Source organism: Mesocricetus auratus, unplaced genomic scaffold (assembly GCF_017639785.1).
Source record: "Mesocricetus auratus isolate SY011 unplaced genomic scaffold, BCM_Maur_2.0 Super-Scaffold_100006, whole genome shotgun sequence".
Classification (NCBI taxonomy): domain Eukaryota; kingdom Metazoa; phylum Chordata; class Mammalia; order Rodentia; family Cricetidae; genus Mesocricetus; species Mesocricetus auratus.
The window spans coordinates 32,246,677-32,266,423 of NW_024429190.1; the positions used below are offsets into that span (position 1 = coordinate 32,246,677).

Consider the following 19,747-nt stretch of genomic DNA (forward strand, 5'->3'; position numbering starts at 1 on the left):
ACTTTGGGTGCCCATCCCACATTGAGAGATGCACTCTCAGCTTGGACTCTTGGGCCCTGCCCTGGATGAAATGACAGACTATGGAGATCCCCCATGGAGGGCCTTATCTTCCCTGGGGAAAGGAGTGGGGATTAGGGAAGGGGGTGTGGGGGGGGTTGGTGGGAGAGCATGGGAGGACGGAGGGAGAGGGAGAGGGACCTGGGATTACCTGTGAAGCAACCTTGTTTCTAATTTAAATTTAAAAATTAAAAAAAAGATTGAGTCTTTCTGACCCTTTTCGGGAGGCCAAGATGTCGAAGTGAGGACGTGGTGGGTCCTCCAGAGCGAAATTCCGGATTTCCCTGGGTCTTCCGGTAGGAGCTGTGATCAACTGTGCTGACAATACAGGCACCAAAAATGTGTATATCATCTCTGTGAAGGGCATCAAGGGACGGCTGAACAGACTTCCTGCTGCTGGCGTGGGCGACATGGTGATGGCCGCGGTTAAGAAAGGCAAACCAGAACTAAGGAAAAAGGTCCATCCAGCAGTGGTAATTCGACAACGAAAGTCGTATCGAAGAAAAGATGGGGTGTTTCTTCATTTTGAAGACAATGCAGGGGTCATAGTAAACAATAAAGGTGAAATGAAAGGTTCTGCTATCACAGGTCCAGTTGCAAAGGAATGTGCAGACTTTTGGCCCAGGATTGCATCCAATGCAGGCAGCATTGCATGACTCTCCAGTGTATTTGTAAAATATATTAATTAAAAAGTCTTTGCTCCAAAAAAAAAAAGATTGAATCAAAGCTATATTTAAAAAAAAAAGAAAATGGACCCAGTTTTCCATTGCTCTCTGTAGGCCCAGCTATGGGTGATTCCTGTTGACTTCACTTACGTCTTATAGGAAGAATTCGTCAGAAAAGATAGGCAAAACTCATTTCTGGTACCTGCCCCCAATCTTCCTTTTCAGAGCACTTCAGAATGTAGTGCCATAATCTCACATACCATAGAGCATGGAATATGGCTTTAGAGTTCATAATTTGAACCCCAGTTCCACTGTTTCTCTTCAATATCTTGACTTTCTGTTCTGTAGGTATGAGAGGACAGTGCATGGCACCTTGTTGCTAAGAGAATAAGTAAACTCCTTACATGTACTTCAAGGTAACTAAGCAGTTAGTGAGTTGGTCTCTACTTGTTTATTAAAGGCCATAGTTGATCACAGATACAGATACCATGATGGGTATGCTGGATAGTTTTATGTCCCCTTGACCTAGCTAGAGTCTTCTCAGTGTAGGGAACCTCAATTAAGAGATTATCTCTATAAAATTAGGCTGCAGGTAAGTGTGTAGGGCATCTTCTTAATTCAGGATTGATGTAGGATAACCTAGTCCATTGCGGGTGGTGTTATTTCCAGGTTGGTGGTCTTGATTCTATACGAAAGCAGGCTGAGCAAGCCGTGAAGAGCAAGGCAGTAAAAAGCATTCCTCCAAGGCCTCTGCATCTGCTCCTGCCTCCAGCTTCCTGCCCTGCTTGAGTTCCTGTCCCGACTTCCTTCAATTATGAACAGAGATGTGGAAGCATAAACTCTTTACTCCCCAGCTTGTTTTTGGTCATGGTGTTTCATCACAGCAACTGTAACCCTAAGACAATGGATAAATAAGTATAGGTATTGGATGATACAAATCTAGATACAGATAATTTTCCTCTAGAAGCTTAAATATCCCCAAGGAAATAAGATTCCCTTGTGTCAGAGGTATCTTAGTTCTTCCTCAGCACTTTATTTCTACAAGAGAGCGAATCTGTGCGTCCAGCTAAAGACTAAAAATTTTCATCAGCTCTTTTCTGAGTGGTTCCTATGGGCCTGGCCCTATGCTGGACTCTGAAACCCCACCCATAGATGAGGTGATGTCTGCTGCCTCCAGACTGCCTTGTGTATCCTGAATCTAGTGGGCACCTTGAACTCTTCAGTTAACAGCTACCCCAGTCTCTGGCAAAGGCACTCAAGGAGTTCAGGCAGAGGGCAAGATGGTAGGGGTGCTGATCTCCCCTCATCCCACCATTGTCCTTATGCTGGGCAACACCAGACCTACCACTGCACAGAGGTACATTCCACCCATTAAACGGGCCTCATCCTTTTCGTTCTCTGTCTTTCAATGACCTTGGAGCTCAGAATTTACGAGGCTACTAAAGACATAATTTGGCAGGATGGCTGATGCTCCATCATTTATGGAAGGGCAAAGGGTTGTTTCTATTGAACCCATACCTGGCAGTCACTTCAAGGAGCAGACAGTTATAAATCCCACGTTTGTCCTCAGCAGGTCATCTTAGCTCACGTCACATTGAGGCTTGCCTTCTGTTACACAGAAAGTTTTGAGAGTGTCTGTTCAAAGCATGCAGCACTGTTGAGATGTTTACCTTATCTATGCACGCACTTTGAAGAAGAAATATGACCCTTAAGGGCACAATGACAGTATCTGACAGTCACACAGGGTGTTCACAGTTTACAACACCTTTTACCTCTCTTATCTCAACAGCAGCTCATGATGACCTTGGGACAGAGGAAGCAACCTAGACAGGGAGCAGACAACTAGTGTCCCTGTGTCAAACACTGCACTAGATGGAGTTCTCCTCTGTCAATAGTACTGCTGGGGGATGTCTAGGCGAGGGAGAGATGTTCTAATGCTGTCCATACTTCAGAGAGGGCAGAATCCCTGGCTGTTCCTTCCTCTTCGCCTTTGATGTTAATATTTGTCCAAGAGCAAGATGAAATATGAGCATTCTTTAAGCCCCTCAGAGAGTAAGTCCTGACGACTCAGACACTTGGGAACTACAAGATGACCATGACCAGTTTTCCCAGGAGGTCCCAGCTAACTGTTGAGGAAATGGCAGAACGAATGAATGCTCTTGATAAACTCTCTCCACATAACTAAGATCGGGATCAAAGCAAAACAAAAATCCCAGGAAGCAAGAGAGGGCTGCTGAAGGTTGAAAAGAGCAGAAAGGAGAACCATGGTCACCCTTGGAGATCATTCTTGAGGCTCCACACCAGAAAGAGGTCAGCTGGAAAGAGCCCCAGCTGCCCTGTACAGCTCTCCTGCTCTGGTGCAGGCCTCGGCAGCTCCCAAGGGGTGCCATCCCAGGCAGCGCTATTTATTTTTATTTTTTATCCTCTGAAAGAAATAATAGGATTCATCAATAATGTCTTGGTTTTAGGCTCATTTGGGAAATTCAAAAATGTGCCAGGAGAGTAGCATACTCCGATTGATTTTACTATAATATTTTGAACAATGTAATTACAGCTGGCTTCCCCAGAAAGTCTCAGTGTCCTTTCTGGGTTATCGACAAGCCACTGGAAAAGCATCTGATGGCCAAAAATTGATGATGATGATGATGATGGATCAGTGGGGTACTCTTGCTTTTTCTTTCTTTTTTTCTATATATGTTTGGGGGTGTATAAAACATTGTGTATATTGTGTATATTGAGAGAGAGAGGTGAGAGAGAGAGAGACAGAGAGAGACAGAGGTCAACTTCTTGCAGGAATCAGTTCTCTCCTTCCACCAAGTGGGTTCCAGGGATCAAATTCAGGTCATGTGACTTGGCAGCAAGCATCTTCAGCCACTGAGCCATCCTGCCAGATATGTCGTGTCTTCCCCTGCTACAGTGTGCAGCGGCACAGGAGTTCTGCCTGCCCTTGCGCTCTGGGTCCTCTGGCATTCAGTGGGTGCTGTTGGACATGACTTGGAGGCACAGCCTGATCTGGAGTGAGAGGGAAAGGCCCACTGGGGAGTAGAAGATACAGAAGGAAAGGCAGGAGCTATCTGGACAGGGGAGCCATCTCGGGCAGGACAGACATGAAGACAAAGTCTCTGCTAGTCCTTCAGAGAGCTGGAGACAGAGTTGTCGCAGGGGAGAGTCCCACGTGGGTCAGGTGGAAACGGCTGGGCCTCATAGCACCACCTTGCTCAGTCACAGCCTGGGTTCCCTGGATGAAGAAGGACCTTAGCTTGCAAGCTAAGGAGGATCCCACGAAGCAAGCAGCTGGAGACTGTCAGCTAAGCCCACAGCTGGTCCCTTCGTGAGGGGCCATCTCAAGTACTATTCCGTGCTTCTGCTGGAAAGGGCAAGAGGCATCCGGGTTGGGTCAGGGGACATACAGATGGGACTTCAATGAACATGGCTGCATCTCTAGGCCTTTCTAACTTACAGAGCCATTAGCCATGACTTCACGGGAACGGCACACTCTATAGGACTCAGTGATGATCACTCTTAAAGACTATTTGTTGTCAATTTCTGCTGGCTGTTCCATAGAATTTGACAGCATGGGTTAATAAAGACGGCCTGGGGTGTAGCTCAGTGATAGAGTGTTTTCCAGGTGGAAGGGTAATGGAGACCCACATCCAAGCAGTTGCAGAAAATGTAGGAACCCAGTCCTGGCTGGCCACAGGCCAGAGACTCAAACTTGATCTACTGTCATCACCATGTAACATAGATAAACTGAGACCTGGTTAAGGCCACCATTTAAAGACACTGCAGAGGATACCATGCCCAGTGAAGGAGACTATGCTGAGTCAAGGAGGCAAAGCCCAGTCATGGAGGCCATGACCAGGTGAGTCTTAGCCAAGAAGACTGAAGCAGCTGCTGGCCTTTTGGTAAATCAACCGAAAGCCTCAGAGTCTTGGGTACCCATGATGGATCCCCAACCCAAGTGATCCCATAGCTGTTAACCATACCTGGGATTCTGGATGATTAGGGATAGCAGAAAGAAGAGCTGGAGGGCCTGCCTGCGGGAGGATTGTGACATAGGGCAGTTTCTAGGGCCTCTGAGAGCTGAGCCCGAGAAGGTTGGAAACGTGAAACCATGAGCTGGCTGGCACTAGGGCAAGGTGCTTGTTGGGAGAATAAGCACAAGACCAGACCTGGTTCTCCCGACCACAAGCCTCAGCCCTACCCTTCCTTTCCAGTGAAGCACTGAGCACAGGTGTGTTCTGATCTGGGCACAAACATTTCCGTACCCAAGTCAAGTGGGCCATGCTGGAGTGGGTACATGTTTGGCATGGCTTCCGGCTTCTCCAAGACAGCACATTCTGTCCTGCCTATTGACATGCTTTCCAGAGCCAGGTGACAGGAACCCTGTGGCCCCAGAGATAATTAGTTTGTGATCCAGCAGTTTTAGGAAATGACTCACCCCTCCCCTGACAGGTGAAGGACTCTCAGGACACGGGAGGAATGAGAGCGTGTATGTGGTGAGCTTCCTTCCTGTCATTTGTCCCCAGAATGTCACTATAGTCTCCAGATAGAGAGGGCACCGAAGATTCAGGGGTGGGTGGGTGGAGACTCTGGTAAGAGCCCACCATGCTGACAAAGCTTGTTCCCACTCAGTTGCCGAGGACTGTGGCCCCACATGGTTCCCGGTGCTGCACACGTGGCCACGTCACACCTTATTCATATCATCTGTCAGAAGATTCTCCTGGTTTTAAACGGGCCTATCCTGTCCCTGCTGCCTTCTGAAATGTTCCTGCCCTCACGTCCATCCATGCACACAGCTTTTTGTTCCTAAGTGGTTCCCGTACTTGGCATATTTGTTTGCACATTCGTTTGCATGATGTTTTTTTTCCTCATAAGAACATGACCTTCTTGGAAGCAGAGTCCTTGCTGTCTCACTCTCTGCTCAGACCTGTAGGCCCAGGATAGCCCATGCTGGAGAGTGAAAGGATGTGTGAATGGCACTGAGGTTGTTCCTGCAGAGGTTCAAGGTGGAGCCCCGTCACTGCCCCATCGCCCGGCACAGCCCATGGTGTGTCACTTCCTCCAATATTTACTGCATGAATAAGTGAAAGAGCAAGGTCAGGACTCATACTCATCCCAGCAATCCCCAATGTGACCAAGGAAGTTTTCCTAAACAGCACTGGGACGGTGGACCAAAGAGGAAGGGCCACACAGTAAAAAGCCAGGGAGAACCATAGGCTTTCTAGACCCCTGGGGTCATTTGGAAATCTGGTCTAAGAAAGAAGGAGGAAGGAAGGGGTGGGAAGAAGGAGGAAGTGAGGGAATGGGAAAGAAAGGAGACACTGTACAGATGTTACAGGTTTATCTCTAAGTGGTCCTGAGCTGCCTAAGTCTGAATCATTAAGTCAGACTGACTCTGAACTTGCAGTTGTACATATTTCCCATAAATTGATGGTTTTCTTTGGGTTCTTGTGTACAATTCTGTGATTCTGGTTCTTTACTACAGCATCAGTGGGGGGGGGGTTGCAAGGAATCATTTACCCCATAGATTCCAGATCTCATCTACCAAGTTGACAATTGAGATTAACTACCACAGTTGTTATAAGACTTGGAACAATCTGTGCATGTGCAGGCTGTAATCCCGTAATTTTAAGCATGTGAAACTCCATCATGCATACATAAGAGATTGTAAACATGTTTTTCGTGACAGGTCTCTTCAAGGTCAGGCATTCCTTGCACCCAACCCAGGGAATTAGAAATCCTCTATCCTATGATCCACTATCATATTAATGAGTTACACCAATGGTGGCTCTGTTTCCCTCCCAGTCATAGCCAGACACTGTGCATTAGACTTTTGACATGTGAATTTTGAGGGGAAACAAGTTAATGCAGATATTTACGAGATGTTTTCATCTCATCTCCTGATTAATATAAAAATATTGAACTATTTCGTTTTTCATATTAGTCTTTGAAACACAGAGTTGAATTTTATACCGAGTTGTCATCTTTAGTGGTGTTTTGCAGTTAATGACAGTTTACACTCACAGTACCAAATTTTCCTCAGCTACATTTTATTTGTGTTTGCTATTTAACACATTTCTAGCTGAAAAAGATGCAGATGCCCAAAGTTTACAAAACATGCCTTAAAGTTGTCCAGTAATTGAACCAAGTGCCTAATAAACTCTCCTCCTCCACTATTCTACACGAGAGCACACGTGTACTTTACCCACACAGGCTGCTACCATTGGCCCTTGAACTTCAAGAAGCGCACGCTAGATCAACTGCTGCTCTTTATTACATACCTGGTCTCAGGGATTCTGTTGTGGCAACTAGTAGTGTAAAGCAGACTTTTAGGAGTGAGAAACTGACATCTTAGAGCGTGGAGCAGCAGCCCTAGAGACACTGACACCTTCCCTAGCAGAACCTGGGAGGCCTATTCTCATAGACGAGCTCACTGGCTTCCACTCCCTTCTCAGTGATAAGGAAGCTGTCTCAGAGAGATTCAACAGCTTACCCAGGTCACACAGCGCACTAGCCTGCTTTAGGAATGCTGGTGGCAGCTCTGCTCTTTGCAGTGACTCCTTGTGTTTCTTTCTATCTCCCCATGAGCTTTGTTCTGTCATTCTAATTCCCCGATGGCTCATATCTCACAGGAAGCAAAGATAATACAGTGGATACAGGCTCTCAGGTGATGACTTCACACCTAGTTTGAACCCTAGTATTTTAATGACTTTCTGATGTAGAAGGATACTAGCTTCCAGTTTAGCTTTCTTCTCAGTTCACAGGGTGAACGTAAGCACCTTCTAGGGTCCTGAGAAACCCTGTTCTGAACCAGCCTGAAGCTTTGGAGTGTCTAATTCCTGCTCTGTACCTTACAGCTGGGTGACCCTGCACAGCCCATTGCCCCCAAGGGAGGGGGACAATATCAGCGATTTTCTGGTGCTGTTACTCGATGGTTGGAATTCAAGCATGTATAATTTTAAATTAGGAGGTGATAACCATATGGAAATGTGCAGTAAGCCTCTTCAAACTCCAGGCTGGAGAAACCACTGGTGGGGATTCACTCATTCAACAGGCATTGGCTGAACACCTAGCTTACCCCAGGCTCTGTACCAGATCCTGGGGCTGTAGAAGGGGTGAGGAAGTTGGTGTTCATGGAGACACCCCCTCTTCCAGTTTTGGAGACTGACTGGTATACACATGGTAAGAAGTGTCCCAAAGGGCATATGAGGTGATGGGTGGAATTTAAGAATCTGTGTACATGCAGGGAAGGTTGGAAAAGTCATTCTGAACAGAGGGGACAGAAGGCAGAAAGGCCTTGGGGCAGACAAGACTTGGTGTGTACAAGGACAGATAGAAGGCCGGGGTAGCCAGCCCTGACTGTACTGTGGAAATCGGCAGGGTGACGTCAGAGCAGTCACAGGGAGCTTGCAGGGCACAGAGAACAGTTTGCAGTCCAGTGGGAGTAACTGAAGGAAGGCAAAAAGATGACAAGCCAGGACAAGCAACTGCCAAAGGGCATGCTGTGCAGAAGACAGACCAAGGCAAGCAAGGGGAAGCAGGAAGGTCAGGTTCTAGAAGGATCCTAGGGAAAATGTCACACAGACTCAGGGTAGTCACAGTGTAGGCTGCCATCTGTACTTTCAAGAGTTTCAAACCACACTTAGCCTCATCATTTAGTAGACACTAATCCTGGAGGTACCTAACATAGGGATAAGTAGCCACAACACACAAACATTAAGCTAAGGACTGCTAGAAGACAGATGCAAGCATGGTAGCAACTGTAGCTCAGGGTTTACATAGTCACTGAGTTCTTATCAAGGACTGACCCTGAACTAACCAGGTTATGCCATCCTATTGGACTTCAGATCAACTCTCTAGGGTATGTTCTAATGCCCCCATCTGAGCATATGTAGCCAATGAAATCTAGCTAGGAAGTAATGGACCAGGATGTGAACCCAGACCTATATGGCTCTCACCTGACATCAGACAGATGCCCTCCATGATATCTGCACAATCTGGGTTTCAGGATCTACTGAGGAGACAATGCCTCCAAGACAGGGAAGCCTTTTCCCTTCCTGTGACTCCCACGGGAGGCCAGCACTCACTCATGGTAAGCTTTAGTGACATCTGTCCAGTGAAGGACAAAAAGAAGGAAGTGGGGGAAGGAGGAAGGAAGGAAGCTGCCTGGGCCATTCAGCCTCTTCCCACCCAGAAACTGCTTTTTCTCTTTGTCCACAACACATTGCAAGTGGGTGCCTGGCCTGGGACTGTGGGGCCCAGGCAACAGTTCTCATTAGCTCATAATGAATGAGATAAATAGTAAACCACAGCACGCTTTGAGTAAATTATCATCAAGTTGAGGTGTTCTCCAGATGACAGTGGGCCAAACTGTTGTTTGTTGAAACAACGACAAAAGTAACACTTCAAATACTTGATTCAAGAGTTTGGCTCAAACCATACCAACCTGAATGAATTTGACCTGCAAAGATTTGGCTGCTTCAGCTTCAAATCTGGCTAGCCAGACTTCTTTAATAGGATTTAAGAACCAAATGAAAAGGCCATGTGAACCAAATAAAGGCCACACAAAGCCACTCTCCCAACAGAAGTTCTTTATTGTATCATGACTGTCACTGTAGTTAGACCATTAGCCCTGGGAGTTAAGGATTTTGGCTCCCTCTGATTTCCTTTCTTCTTTTGATTTCCTTTTCTCCAGAATGGAGGAAGAAGACAGGAATGGGATGTTGGAACCATGGGACTCTGCCATTAATTGGGCTGAAGAAACGCTTGCGCAAACATGAGTTATTATGATGGGAAATGCCCTTTCCCTTCTCAGTTCATTTAGGGGAATCAAGTTGGCTGTCTTTCATGAGGACACTCGAGTAATCCGGTAAGACATTTCTCATCACTAACAAACGCCACCCCAGTGATGCCAAAGCAATACGAAAGCAAAGCGAGTGCCTACAGGTTAGAAAGGGCATTAGTCAGAGCATGGCTCTGTGAGTAAAAAGCAAGCTTCCACACAAGATTGGTGTAACATCATTAAGTACAGCTGCTTCCCCAGTTCCATGCTAGAGAATAAAACACCCAGGACTCACGTGTGCTAGGCAAGCACCCGATACTGAGACATGACCCTCGTCCACTGCATGGAATAGGAATGGATGAGAAGGGAAAAACAGGCCAGATTATCTGGAAAAAGTCATGCTAATGTTGGGCCCTCGTGTTTGAAGTAGGAGAGGCATTCCTGTGTTTTCTTGCTGCTATGACAACTCACCAACCCAGAGTGTTGGCTCAACTTTGCCATGTTATCTTGCTGCCCCAGGCAATGATCAGTCCTCCTCTTCTCCTTTCCCCGAGGCTTCTGTAGACACCATAGGAGAATCTGTGTCTCCTCCTTTGCGTATCTCATAGGCTTCTGCATCCCATGGCTAGGGGTCCTTTCTCTGTCTTCAAAGCCCATCACTGTCACTACCTCCCCTGTTGATATTGTACCATTACTCCACAATCTGTGTTCCTGTTTCCAAGACACCAGTGACCCCCTCAGTCCACCAAGTGATTCAGATTCATGTCTCCATCCCAGAAGCCTTCATTTGCTCTCATATAGAAAGTGCCACAGGCCACTTATATAAGGTAACCCATCCTAGGGTTTAGGGTATGGGCATATTGGCCTGTTTGCCTCAGAATGGGAAATAGAAAGAGGTTAGTGGGGAAAGGTGTCAGGGCAATGGCCAGAATGCCTCCTGCCTCTACAACAGCTTTTCCTGAAGGATATCTTAGTGAAGGCTCCAGGTCCTGGTGGCTATGTCCTCGGCTCATCCCGTACTTGCTTTGTTGTCGTTCTATTGTTTCGTTTAGCTCTGTCCAAAGTAGCGGTCTCTTGAACTGCCCTGTCAAGGAACTGTGATGTGTGGTTAGCCAGTAAGAGGACAAGGATGACAAAGAGAGAACTGGCATTTCTATTCTCCTCTCACCTCAGGTTGTGGCCCACTGTTCCCCGAACTCCAGCACACCACCAAGTCACACCCACCGATGCCCAGCCTCCTGGAGGGAGCCCTGACCCCTGGACTCTGGTAAGGTCACCTCTCCTGGGGACTGTCATGTTTTCCTGCTACTGCTAACTTCTAGACTAGCTCTCTGTGGCCTTTGACTTCTCAGCCCCCGATCATGGCATGACCAATTGCTTCATTAAATTCCCTCTCTAAACAAACGTGAAGTGGTTTGTTTTCCTGGCTGGATTCTGAGTGATTAAGTTGGTAAGAAATTAAATAAGTTTCAGATAAAATAGACACTTATTTCATGATACTCTCACCACTCGAATTAATTTCTGAAATTCTCCTCTCTCTCTGGGATTTGTCTGGGCAGCAGGTTTTCAAGCCAGACAAAAAGGTTCCCAACCAGTCTGCCAGCTTTCTCGACATGTCCCAAATGACCACAATGTGGGCACTTACGATTGCAGAAACACATTCTCAGATCTGGAGGCTAGATGTCTAAAACCAAGGTGTCAACAAGGCTTATTCCCTTCACCTGCCTCATGTATGCTTCTTGGGTCCTGGAACCCTAACTAGGGACTTCAAGGGAACAAAGCTGAGGTCCTGTGGGCTGTGCACACTCGGTTGGAGCAGCACCTACTACAGCAATCACCCAGAACTTCAGCATGGTTATTACAGGTGAGGGGTCAGCCAGTCTTGTTAGGAAGCCTAGCCTCTAGAATCAAGCAGTCTCAGGCTGTAAGAGTCTGGGAAGAGAATGCTGCAGTTGCTCGTTTTCACACACACTGGTCATGATAGTCCGGAAACACTCTTAAGAAGGCTACGTCAGTTCAGACCCTGACTCATATGGGAGAAAGGCCAATGTCAATCAGTAGAAAAGGGACTATGGCCTCTCTGTTGAAGGTGTCATGGTTCCATTTTACCCTTCTTGCACACCTCAGCAACAGCTTTTCCTCTTTGTAATCTAAATGTATGTTTCCTAGTTTATTCTTAGTAAACATTAGACTGCCAAGCCAGAGGTTAGCCATCGGTGCAAAGTCCCTCACAGAGTTGCATGATGGCTCACACACACACTGGTGCCTATGCCTGACTCTACTTGACAAAAGATCAAATGGTGACGAAAATGAAGGCTTCAGATGGCTTCTCTGAGATTAGACCCCAGCTACGGGTTCAGAGCAAACAAAAGTTTGGACTGAAATATCGTTACACTGACTAATGCTCACCAAGAATAAACTGGAGAGATCATTCAGAGCAGAAATAGAACAAGTAATTGCCCTGAGCTTTAAAAAAATGGAAATAATGTGCTTCGAAGATGAGTCAAATTCTCTATCATTTTTTTTTTACGTAGGAGATAAACAAGATCCGACATAGAACATCTGTACAAACTCTTGAAGTGGAGGAGAGAAACCAACCCGAGTGCTTTCAGAGCACAGCCTAAGCCTGAAGAGCCAACCTCAGCTACATAGTGAATTCAAGACTGACCTGTGCTACATGAGATACTGTCTGAGAAAAATGAAACAAAACAGAGTGCCCCATGGGGATGTGTGAATGAGCCTGTCTTTCCCTGTGGCTAGGACTTTTTGGACAGTATCTTACACGGTGCTATGCATACTTTTGCTGTTATCCTAAGGAAACAGGGAGACAGAGAAGCTCACCAGCAAGAAGGTAACATCATTGGGAACAGGCTCTAAAAAGAGCACTTTGCTGTGGTGTTTTGAATGACAATGACTCACATAGGTTCATGCCTGAATACTTGGTCTCCAGTTGGTGGAACTGTTTGAGGAGGATTAGGAGGTGTGGCCTTATTGGAGGAGGTGTGTCACTGGGGGTGGGCTTTGAGGTCTCAAAAGCCCATGCAATTCCCAGGTAGCTCTCTCCACCACCAGGTTCTTGTGGATCAGATGCAAAGCTCTGGGCTGCTGCTCCAGCACCTTGCCTACCTGCCTGCCGCCATGTTCCTCACCATTATGGTGATGGACTCACCCTGCAAAACGCAAGCTCACCATAAACCCTTTCTTCTATAAGTTGCCTTGGTCATGGTGTCTTCATAGCAATAGAAAGTTGACTAAGATGGCTTCCCTCCATGTAGAAAATACAGATTGTCAAAATCCAGGCTTGATGGCAAACACGTGTGAGCCCAACACTTGGGAGGCTGAGGCAGGAAGATGGGACTACATAGTGAGCTCAAGTCTGAGTGACGTGCAGAGATCTTACCTAAAAAAAAAAGAATTAAAATAAACAATAATAAGAAAGGAAAGAAGGGTTGATTGAGGGAAGGGAAGCAACTATGAGCTTGAATTGTTGCTGTGATGAGGTAACAGATGAATACGGATGCCAGGGTGGAGATGGAGAGAGGGGCAGCAGGAAGGACAGTCAGAAACCAGTAGAATGGGGAGAGGAGAGGAGCTCCCCTCTGGTCAGTATCACCATCCCTACTGGTGAAATCCCAGGAGCTGTGGTCTGTGGAAGGAAGACCTTGGGCCAAACAGAAACAAAATTAAGAAGGCTATTTGCAAACATGCAAGGAACCTAGAAAATATAATAACAGATACTGTGCAGAAAAAAATAACACCAGCCAAGCCAGTCAGCAAGGCACATCGGCAGGAAAGTTCACTACCCGAGTCAGGAAAAGGGGTGTTACACTGGGTCATCAGCACCTGTCAGGACAGGCTCCAGGATTGCTTTTTCATGTTCTAGAACCAGAGAGTGGTACAGCTCCTTTGCCGGTTGTTCTATTTCAGGAGTAAGAGGTTTTGAATGTCTTTCCATTGTGGACTAGGACATCTCCACTCACTGATTCAGGGTGGAGATGGCTCTCATCGTCTTCAGTCTCTCCCACCCGGCTGCTGCCTCCGAGCTCTGGACTGACTTCCCAAGTCTTTGAAGGAGTTCTCGTACTTTTCTCCACGATGCTCCCTGGTGATCAGCATCCTACCTGGAAGGGACTTGGAGTGACAGACTTTTAAAGATGGTGGCTGAGAAGCTGCTGGGCTCACTTCCAAGTCTTGGTAAGGGAAATTCGAGGTAAATAAGTTCACATCCACCCACAGTGTGACTGTGTTGACTACTTTACGCATGGCCAGGACAATGTGCCTAGCAAAAGCAACTTAAGAAAAGAATGGCTTGCTTTGGGTCACAGTTTGGGCTTGCAACTCATCACAGTGGGAAGTCACAGTCATAGGAGTGCGAGGCAGCCGGACACATCTCATCCACAGTCTGGAAGGAGAAAGAAATGACTGCAGCACTCAGCTTGATTTCTCTATTTACTCACTTGAGGACCTCGTTCCATGACTGGGGTCACACACAATTAGAGTGGGTCTTCCGAACCAGTGAACAGAATCAAGATAATCCTTCACAGGCGTGCCCAGGGGTTTGTCTCGATGGTGATCCTAATCCCATCAAACCGACAGTCAAGGTCTTTGAAGGTTTGATGATAAGTTGAGAATGTAGAGATGAAGGCATCCTGAAAATCCAGGGTGGGTCAGCAATCACATGAAGAAGAGGACACAGGGCACAGCGAAGACAAAGATGTGGAGATGAGGCAAAGGCTGGAGTGAGAGCTCTGGAAGCCTTGATGCTGACTGTGGCCTCCAGAGCCCTAAGAGGGTAAATTTGGGCTGTTTTTAGCCACACCTGAGACCTCTTACAGCAGCTCTGGGAAACCTATCAGATGGAGAGGGGCCAGTGTGGACAGAATGTGAGGGATGAAGGGAGGAAGAATGGGCCCAAACAGGAGACCCATCCTTCTACTGAAACAGACAGACAAACAAAACAAGAACAGTCTATACTTGTGATCTTTGCTAGCTCGCTCATGGTTCTGAAATTAAACAAGAGTCCCAATCAAAATAAAAAAAACAGCAAAATATTTTATTAATGCTTGCAAACGCTTGCTGGGAGGTAGTGGGACAGGCCTTTAATCCTAGCACTTGGGAGGCACAGGCAGGTGAATCTCTGAGTTGGAGGCCAACCTGGTCTACAGAGAAAGTTGCAGGACAGCCAGGGATGCACAGAGAAACCCTATCTCCAAAATAAAACTTTCAAATGTTGATTATTTGTCAAAAATGATAATATTTAAAATATGTTGAATTAAATAAATATTAAAAGCAATTATATTATACTTTAAAAATGTTCCAAGGTCAGTTTTTTACATTTATTCTTATTTGTGTTTTGCTTGTGTGTATGCATGTGCACCACAAATGTGCCTGGTGCCTTCAGAGGCCAGAAGAAGGGGTTAGATCCCCGTGAACTAGAGTCATAGGCAGTTATGAGCCCCTATATGAATTCTGGGTATTGAGCCTATTCCTCTAGAAGAGTAGCCATTAAGTCATCCCTCCAGCTCCTTATTATACTTCCTTAATGTGGTGACTAAAAACTTAAAAAATTATGTATGTGACATATGATCTTTCCATTGGACAGTTTCTAGAGGTCAGCAAACATGGCCCCAGGTCAAATCCAGCTCATTGCCTGTACTTGTGAATAAGGTTTTATTGGCACATAGTTAGGTCCACTTATCTATATATAGTTTCTGGATGCTTTAATGCTAAAGATGTACAACTGAGTAGACTTGTTGAAGTCCAAAACTTCAAATGCCTGCTGTCTGATTCTTTTGTGAAAATGTTAGAGGGAGACTCATTCAAGCCCAAACCCAGTCTCTAAGCAGCTCTCAGCTGAGGAGAGCTGCCCATGCAGCCTTGCCCATACTCCCATGCACACAGCATTACACATCCTCCAAAGCACACAGCCCGGCCTATCCTCCCAAGCCCATAGCCTGGTCCTTCCTCCCAAGCCCATAGCCTGGTCCATCCTCCCAAGCCCATAGCCTGGTCCTTCCTCCCAAGCCCATAGCCTGGTCCTTCCTCCCATGCCTACAGCCTGGCCCATCCTCCCATGCCTACAGCCTGGCCCATCCTCCCATGCACAGAGTCTGGTCCATTCTCCCATGCACACAGCATCTTCTGAGAAAGATGTTTATCTTCTGCTCTCATTACAACAGTTTAGTACTGACTCTAAAGTCTATAAAGTGTTAGTGAGTGCCCCCCAAGAAGGACTATTTCTGGTGGGAGAGTGGAGCACATATCAGGAAGGGACATGTTGAAGCTTTTCTGAGGACTGTGGCCCAGAGGCTAAGAGGTGGTGTGAAACTTCTCTCTAGGGTTGTTATGCCGTTTGGAGAAAGTTTAGTGATTATAAGGGTCACAGAGGTTAACCACCAGCTTTTCCTGAATGCTCACACACAAGACATTTTAACCACTGTGTTAACTATTCTTGGTTGTCAACTTGACTACATCTTGGAATTAACTAAATCCCACGCTGCTGGGTACACCTGTGAGGGACTTTTTCTAATTAAATCATTTGAAGTGGGAAGACCAACTTTTAATCCAGATCTTCTGAAATGGGAAGATCCACCTTTACTCTGAACCACACCTTCTGCTGGCCGCTTGCGTAAAGGACAAAAAAAAGCAAGTTTGCTCTCTTTGCCTGATGGCTCTTGTTTAGCAAGTTCATTCCTTCACTAGAGCCTGCTTACTCAGGATTCTGGCATATACTGAAGACTTGCTAAGACATCCAGCCTTGTAGAATGAACAACTACTGGGTTGTTGGGCCTTCCATTGCTAGACGGCTATTGTTAGACTAGCTGGACCATTACCTACAAGTCATTCTAATAAATGCCCTTTAGATAGATGACTGATAGACAGATGATAGCAGGTATAATTAGATGGTTGACTGATTTATTGATTGACTGACAGACAGAGAGACTGACAGAGAGACCGACAGACTGACTGACTGACAGACAGACAGACAGACAGACAGACAGACAGACAGACAGGTTCATTCTATCAGTTCTGGTCCTCCAGAGAACCCTGACTAATACAGCCTCCATCATCTCTGTGCCATGGGTGTTTAAAGCTTTGGAGGAACAACAACTCTCTTCGAGAACAGACCCCTAAGTGTGAGCCCAGCACTTTCTGCCAGGCATAACCAGGGCTAAGGAGCTGGGTCCTCAGCTGAGTGTGACAAACGGGAAGTGTCCAAACACGTAAGCCAGTTGCTCTCTCCCCAGCCCATTTCTTAGGCCTTGAGCTCCCCTTTTCAGCCCTCTGCCTGCCACGCTGGGCCAGAAGCCTGTCTGCTTCACACACATTTGCCATGAGGTTGCTTACCTGCATTCACAGCACAGCAGTGCCCTAAGCCATCAATCCTCCTTTCTCCGACATGCCTGAGAATGTCTTCATCCTTGGGAGAATTCACCCTGACGTGAAGGGCCTTTTTACCAGGCACAGTGTGCAGCCCACGGGCCAATCCCAGGCCTCTCCTGTTCTCCTTTTATGTAAATGATAGTGCCATCAATATATGGACCTGTTTCCTTGAGACAGAGTATACGTTGTGTGTGTGTGTGTGTGTGTGTGTGTGTGTGTGTGTGTGTGTGTGTGTGTACAACCAATTCCACCGTTCACCATGATCCATCTGTTTGGGGAAGGGGATATTAAGGATATTCACAGAAAAATCTATACTTTGAGTTTGGCCACCCACTGCCCTGTGTCATCTGTACAAGTTCCAAAGTGACATTTCAGAGATAGACTGGAAGCAGTGACTGCCAGGTGGTGCCACTGCCCCCTGGGGTTGTCATCATGGACTGGCTTCCCTTCCTATGGGGTGTTATTTTTATGCCATGAGACTGATGACAGGTGGAAGGGTATTCTTCTGGACTGGGTCCCTGAATATACACCACTTTAAAATTGCTTATGGGGTTTAATTTCCACAACTATTAGGTTCCAAGCTTTTAGACAGTCCTTCTCTTCCTCAGTTCAGTAAACTTTACCTTCTGGATTTTTATGGATATGGGGGGGCAAAAGAATTAACTCTTCAGTTATTGGGGGAATGAGGTAAACTGGCATTCATGTTCTCTCCCAATGTAATTATTCAGCCATCTTTCAACTTTTATTATATTTCTCCATCAAGAATCCTTTCTTAAGGTCTTTATTCATTAAGCATCCTGCATTGACTGGAGAGGCCAGTCTTTTGCTGTCCTTCTCTGGAGAATCCAGTAACAACTCGGTCTTATCCCCACATTGTGTTGATGGGACCATCCTCACTGCCCAGATGCCTTTCTTGATGTCTTTGTGTTTTCACACTGCTCCCCAAAGTTCTGCTGACCACTCTGCACACAGCCTCTACTGAGAGCTCCTCTCCCCATGGTCATCCGCTATACCACTCATTTCAATCTTCTATGTAGAATCACTAATCTTCAGTTTTCCTGACCATTGACTCCAATGGATGACCAACCTCTTGCCAAGAGTGTCTCTGTATTTTCTATATCTATAATGGAGGGAGTTCAGTGGCCTTCACTCATCTGAATTGAATTAAATATGAATGAAACAGGATCATGTTGGGTAGTGTACTGGCTGGTTTTGTGTCAACTTGACACAAGCTAAAGTCATCAGAGAGGAAGGAACCTCAGTTGAGAAAATGCTTCCTTGAGATCTAGCTATAAGGCATTTTCTCATTTAGTGATCAATGATGGAGGGCCCAGCCCATGGTGGATGGTTCATCCCTGGGCAGGTGGTCCTGGGTTCTATAAGAAGGTGGTTCAAACAAGCCATGTAAAACATGCCAGTAAGTAGCACTCCTCCATGACCTCCGCATCAGCTCCTGCCTCTGGGATCCTGTCCTGTTTGAGTTCCTGTCCTGGCTTCCTTCAGTGATGACCAGCAATGCCGAAGTGTAAGTCTAATAAACCCTTTCCTCCCCAACTTGCCTTTTGGTACTGGTGTTTCATCGCAGCCATAGATACCTTAATGGGGGCAGGTGGAATTGTTACTAGTTACAGGCTGGGTTGTTTCTCAGATGTCTTTGCTTAGCAAACTGCACCCCCTCTCTGAGTCAAGTCAATACCAGGTAACCAGGAACTACTCTAAGTATTTAAATCAGAAGGACTGGGTTCTGGACAGTTTTATGTCAACTTGATAACAAGCTAGAGTCATCTGAGAGGAGGGAACCTCATTTAAGAAATTCTCGGGGTTGGAGAGATGGCTCAGAGGTTAAGAGCACTGTCTGCTCTTCCAGAGGACTTGAGTTCAATTCCCAGCAACCACATGGTGGCTCACAACCATCTTAATGAAATCTGGTACCCTCTTCTGGCATCCAAGCAGAACAGTATATGCATGATAAATAAATAAATCTTAAAAAAAATTCTCTCTACAAGATCAGACTGTAGGCAAACCTGTAGTACATTGTGATTGATGAGGGAGGGCCCTGTCCATTGTGGGTGGTTTCATCCCAGGGCCAATGGTCCTGGATGATGTAAGAAAACAGACTGAGAAATGTAGAGAGAAGCCTTTTCCTTGCCAGCCGCTTTGGTTTTTCCCCACCAGTTGCCTAGGCTCTGCTGTGTTGTAGTCCCCAAATAACACACAAGACACTGTATTAATTATGAAGCTGTTGGCCTTGCTTGTTTCTTACTGGCTAGCTCTGACTTAAGTATTTATCCCATAATTGTTAATCTAAGTATTTCTCTTACTGGAGAAAAGTTCTGGACATCTTACTTCTCTGGCAGGCTACATTGTGACTCCCTGTGTTTCTCCTACCCAGAGTCCTCCTGGACTCCTAGTCCCACCTATCTTGCTTCCCTATTGGCCAACAGTGCTTTATTGACATATACACAGGACTTCCCCATCAGAGCAAATCATGAGGAGCAAGTCAGTAAGTAGCACTCCTCCATGGCTCCTACATCAGTTCCAGCATCCAGCTTCCTGCCATGTCTGCATTCCTGCCTTGGCTTCCCTCAGTGAACTGTGATTCAGAATATGTAAGCTGAATAAACCCTTTCCTCCCCATGTTGCTTTGGTCATGGTGTTTCATCACAGCAGTAGTGACCCCACCTAATACAGAAAATAAGACATGGTAGTATTGCTGAGGTGATAAGTATGGAGAGGCCAGGAAGGCCTGGTGACTCTCCTGAAGAAAGGCTGGAGGGCAGAGCAGGAGTCTTGCTACCTAACAGCTAGGGCTATAGCTGTGCTCATTAAATTCTACCTATTCAGGAACTTTTGCAGA

At 46.3% G+C, this 19,747-nt stretch overlaps 1 pseudogene; it reads left to right on the top strand.

The window, feature by feature from the left end:
• The first annotated feature begins 290 nt into the window (after nucleotides 1–290).
• LOC101844538 lies at nucleotides 291–771 on the top strand (annotated as a pseudogene).
• Nucleotides 772–19,747: the final 18,976 nt, after the last annotated feature.